Source organism: Lipotes vexillifer, unplaced genomic scaffold, assembly GCF_000442215.2.
Source record: "Lipotes vexillifer unplaced genomic scaffold, Lipotes_vexillifer_v1.1 scaffold247, whole genome shotgun sequence".
Classification (NCBI taxonomy): Eukaryota; Metazoa; Chordata; class Mammalia; order Artiodactyla; family Lipotidae; genus Lipotes; species Lipotes vexillifer.
The window spans coordinates 807,707-813,821 of NW_006794161.1; positions in this window are offsets into that span (position 1 = coordinate 807,707).

Sequence of the window (6,115 nt, forward strand, 5' to 3'; positions counted from 1 at the left end):
CAAAGCGCTATTTTGATTGATGGGCAAAAATAAAAATTTTTCAGTGTTAAGGGAATTACCTACCTCAACATTATACTATTCATATCTAATAAGAAAATATTTATCAAGGCTGGAAATTTCATATTAGTGATTAACTAATAACACTGCAATGTTCAGGTAGAATAGTGCTCTTTATATTGTTTATTATAGATCAATTCTCATCCACAGTTGCCTTATCTAAAGCTTGAATTATGACATGTTAAAGAGAAAAAAGACAACACAATGATTCTCTTCTGCAGGTGAGATATTTTAAAAACATGTCCAAAAAGTTTTTTGACACTCCATGCTTCCAGAAGTGGGACTTAACTCCCCTAACTCTGAGTATGGGCTGGACTTAGTGACTTGATTCTAATAGAATGTGGCAGAAGTTATGGATTATATCACTGCCAAGGTTAGATTATAAAAAGACTGCAGCTTCCATCTTTAGGGTGCACTTTCTTTTAGATCATTTTTCCTGGGGGAAGCCAATCACAACCTTGTGACATTTAAGCAGGGATGGGGGGGAAATGGAGACTTCCACCCAACAGCCAGGATGACCTAAAGCTTGTCAACAACCACACAACTGGGCTTGGAAGCAGTTTCTCCAGTCCTAGTTGATTGAGCCTTGAGATAACAGCAGTCTCATCTGACAGCTTGACTGCAACCTCCTAAGGAATCCTAAGCTAGAACCACCCAGCTGAGCTGCTCCCAGATTCTTGACCCACAGAAACTGTGAAATAGGTGTTTATTTTTCAAGCTATCAAATTTGGGGGAATGAAGAACTGTACTTTTTAGCTCATCAGGGATGAAAGCATAGCACTGTTATTTTTCAAAGCTGATGGATCATGTTTGGTGGGTTAGTACAGAGAAAAATACTTTTTTTATTAGTAATTTGAATTAGTTACCTGTTTCATTACCAAAAAAGCAGGCAAAGGGCATTAAATATGTATGCAGTGGTATGCTATTTTGTTTACATGGGGCTTAGTACAAAATATTTAAGAGGCTGTAAATTAGTGATTTAAAACAAAGAACACAAATAAGCCCTGTTACCAAATACTTATTTTGAACTACACCCATGATAACCAATCACAGAACAAACTGAAGGCCAAAGATAACAGATTGGATTAGATAACAGAAGGTGATTATTCATGTGAAAGATGTAGACAAGCACTTGGGATGTATTATGTGCCCAGAAAGAAAACAAGGTAGTTAACTATCCACACTATCCTGTACATTATTTTTTCCAAGTTTAAAACTTAGAGCTCATATGTTTCCATTTGAGATGTTTCCATCTCAGAGGTACAAATCTTCCTCTTTCTTTTAAAAGAGCAAAATGTTTAATCATAAGAATGCAATATATATTATTTAACATTATTATCTTATATTGAATATTTTGGTTGATTTTTTTTCTAGAATTTTGCTGATAGAAACAATACCACAAAAGTCCTTCTTAAATATTTATCTTTTGGGAATATATTCATTGGGCAAATACCCAGCTGTGCTTTGCTGTGAACAAACATATATGGTTAATAAAATATGATGAATATTGTCAAAATGCCATGTAGAAAGACTGCACCAATTCATATTCCGACTACAGTGTGAGAGTGACAATTTCTCTATAGTATTGCTATCACTTATCAAAACTCTTAGCATACTTGCCAATCTGATAGATAAAACCTATTTTAATTTCTATTTAATTATTAGTGGAATTAGTATTTTCTTTTATATGTATAAGCCACTGGAATCTCTTTTTCTATAAAGTGCCTGATCATTCACTTACGCTATTGGATTATTTGTTTTCGTCATATCAAGTTATATGAGATTTTTGCTTCATAAACTATTAACTGAGTTTCTTGCCAATCTTTAGCATTACAAAGGGTTTTTGTTATTATTTTTGTTGTTTGATATACAGAGGTTTTTTTGGTTTGTTTGTTTGCATTTTAGTTGAATTGATCAATCTTTTCCAAAATGTTTTCTGAATTTTGGTAACTTGCTAAGAAGAAATTTCCAAGCTCTGAGATTATAAATAAATAAAGAGAGAGAAGGGCTAGAGTTATATAGGACTAGGAATCCAGACCTGATTATATCTCATGGAAAGAAGTGGAGTAACTACTGACACTATCTCTATCAAAGTAAATTTTATTGTCCCCAAGCACAAGAAGCCTAGAATTTTTTCTAGAACCTGCAGACTGTGCATTCAGCAACCAATGAGCACCATCCATCTCCAGGGCCTTTGAGTATGTCTGTAGTTCTATAGGCACTGGAGGAGGATCTCTCTTTGGCAGTTGCCCAGTGATTATCCAATAGGACTGATCATTACCACTGGCCCAATATTTTGCTCAAATTATTCTTTCTATACAACCATCTTTTTCAATATCCCAGGAAATTCAAATTTTCCCAAAGTCAGTGATAGGACATAGACATCTAGACAGACAATGACAGTATTATAAAGAAAGCCTGAATTTTGTGGGAGTGAAGGAATCCAGCATATGAGGTCCAGCTCATTAAGTCTGTGTGTAGTGGAACACACGGTCTTTTCATAAACTCTTACAAAATATCAAGTATGTTAACAATAATTTATTCCTATATTTTCTTTATTCTTCATATTTCTCTTGTCAACTGCCTTTTATCATTTTATTTATAATTTACCCTAGTCATGTTTTTTCCCATAATGCTCTCAAGTTCTGACAGGTGTGTCCATAGTCTCACTCTAAGCCCTTCCTTCATTCCTTTCTTCCTCCTTTTCTTCCTTCCTCCATTTCCTTTGCTCTGATTTTTTTTCTTCCAAGACAATATTAAAATGTCCATATAGAGAAGAGCATCATAGGACACAGTGAAGTATCAAGATTAATATACATGATAAAACCTCATATTTCAGTCTAGGGCTCAGTATATTACTCCTTTTGTACCCAATATTTCATCTGAGGCAAAATGGCACGATAGAAGAATAAAGGATTTGTTTAGACAAAATTAATCTCTGGGAGTCTATGCTGTCTTATCAGTGAATTTTGTATTAAAACAATGTCAGGACTTTGGGTGAGAATTAAGTAAGATTATATTATAATAAAGTGATAGCATTTTTGAGAACTCAGGCCTTTTGATTCATAGTTTTATACTTCTGTTGTAAAACACAATTGAGTAGTCTAAAAATAAACCTAAGTAATCCCCAAAATTATTCTGTTTTATTAAATTTCATGGGCTCAAATTACAGAAAATTTTCTATTTAACTAAAGTATTAAGTAGTACATTACTTTTTTTAAAGTAGCTAAACAAATCTTATTTATTTAGCTTTTTTAAAATTTATTTTATTTTATTTTTTTTACTGAAGTATAGTTGATTTACAATGTTGTGTTAGTTTCAGGTAGTAGTGCATTACTTTTAACAGAAGTTATTTTTCTAGATGTAAACAGTAAAATATAAAGACTAATGATTTGTACTGATTTTTTAAAGGTGTGTATGTAATAGAAATACTACAAAATAATATTTAGTCCAAAAGTAAACATTTATTTCAATTTTGTGTTATATTCATACTGACATTGTAATTCAATTATTTTTCTAGATAACCAAATGCTATTTTAAGATAACTGGATATACATGAAAATTTTTAAAAATCCAAGTCCCCTCAGTTCCAGAAAAACAACAAAAATTAGTGTGGAATAAAGGTAATTCCTTTTAAAAAACAGAGAAAATTGCCTTAGTAATTTTAAATTGTGAGAAAGTAAACTTAATCTTCATTTTCAGCAATTTCATTATCCAGTCAATTCATGAAAAGGACCACATGTAAACATTACCAAATGAATCCTCTGAAGTCTGACTGGACACACTGGTAACTGAGTCACTTATCCATGTTCTAAATTATGAAGCCTGGTCCTTAATATAGAAACACTTCCTGAGTGCTTCTTCAATAAAGAAAAGAGCCAAAGTTCATGTTTAATACACATATAGACTAGCCGCCTTCTCTTATTTTGAGAAGGGAATGAGAAGGCAATGACATTTGCACAAGAGCAGCTTTGTCTAATATTATTTAACCTAAGCAATTACCCTATGGGACATATTATTAGCCTCATTTTTCAAGTGAGGAAAGTAAAGCCAAATAACTCAGGACAGTTTCTGCAGCTGCCTTCCAAAAACCTTTACAACATGATCCAATTACTAACTGGTTCGTTGCATTTATATATGTTTCTTTTGATGGCCATCTTCATGAGAGGCTGAAATTATGAGTGGATACAAAAGTAGAATTTGATGACAAAGAGAAAGCTGTACAGATGTGGAAAGGTTAGAAAATCTTTTTAACACTACAACATTTGAGCTGTGATACTTAAGTAATTTGGAGAATAGTAAACGGCAACATCTAAAGGCCAGTTTTGTATTCCACTTGTTTTTCAAAAATGTTCCATTTGATCCAGTATTTTCACTTCTGGAAATCTGTTCTTATGAAAGTGCTTAAAATACGAAAATAAAAGGTCAAGTTACCCACTGAAGCTAAATTTGGAAATTCCTAAATGTACATTAGTACAAGAATTTTTAAGTAAGAAATTGTACTATGACATTATGTAACTATTTTAAAAGAATTAAAATAAATTAGTGTTAACATAGAAATGTTATTTTGTCATGTTAAGGTAAGAAGTAGGATATAAAGTTATATATGAGGAATATCACAACTAAGCATGTAAAATAGTTTTAAAAGATTAAATGAAATATTTATAGTGGCTTTTTTCTGTTTTAAATCATTTTGTAATTCCTAAATTTTTCTGTAAAGGGAGTATGTTACTTTTAAAATTGGAATTTTTGTGTAATCAAAAGAAGTATACTTTTACTTTTCTTTTCTTTTCTTTTTTTTTTTTGCGGTATGCGGGCCTCTCACTGTTGTGGCCTCTCCCGTTGCGGAGCACAGGCTCCAGACGCGCAGGCTCAGCGGCCATGGCTCACGGGCCTAGCCGCTCCTCGGCATGTGGGATCTTCCCGGACCGGGGCACGAACCCGTTTCCCCTGCATCGGCAGGTGGACTCTCAACCACTGCGCCGCCAGGGAAGCCCAAGAAGTATCCTTTTTCTTTATTTTGTAGATTTTATAAGATGTTTAGAAATTTTTAAAAAATAAAATAAAATTGTCATTGCCATTGTCTTTACTGTCATTATTGTCATTCACAAATATAAATTCTTTATTGTCTTTATTGTCATTCACAAATATAAACTCTCTCTGAATTATTTCTTTCAGATCCTATGCAAAATTATTTTCCCAATAATTTTAAAATAAATAAAAAGTAATACCTCACTTTGATTAATGAGTACAGTAGACTCATTAATCAAAGATGCTGTTTTCAGTAAAGAGTCCAAGGGTATGCTCTTTACTTTAAGACATGGACAGATGATCTTAGTAAAAGTCCCATGCCACCAAACGGATGCTTACTATAGAAAAACTGTGATGATTGTGACTGGCTTTGTGAATTACCATATCAGTATATTTTGTGATCTATTATACACACACACACACACACACACACACACACACACACACACTCTTTGTATTTCATTTGCTTCTTGTTTGCCCGTGAAGCTGTCTTTTCTTTTTTAAAAGAACTCTAGGCAGTTCTTATTTTTCTTTTTAATTTTTAGCCTATTATTGCTCTGGGTGAAATAAGATGATGTGTGATCTTAAAATGCCAGTTTAACCAGAAATCCATAATTTTTCAAATTTAGAACTTTAATTCAAACATATAGGTCCTTGGAAATGGCTGCAGATATTTATGATGTCTACAAGATAGCTGTGGATATAGATAGATCGAGAAATAGGAGAAATTTCTCTGAAACTATTTTCAGTGGTATTTTAGATTCAAAGTCAACACATATTATATTCAAAAGAATAAAACTGACTTTCAACATGGGAAATAGTGTCAAAGGGAATTCAACCCCCCTTTCATAAGGTGCAGAAGATGTTAATCAACTTTACTGAACTCTAATTTACATATAATAAAATGTACCCATTTTAAATGCACAGCTTAAAGAGTCTCATCAAATGTATATTTCTGGTACTCTTTACCACAATCAAGATATACATATAACATTTCCATCACTCTATAGGTTTCCTTGTACTCTTT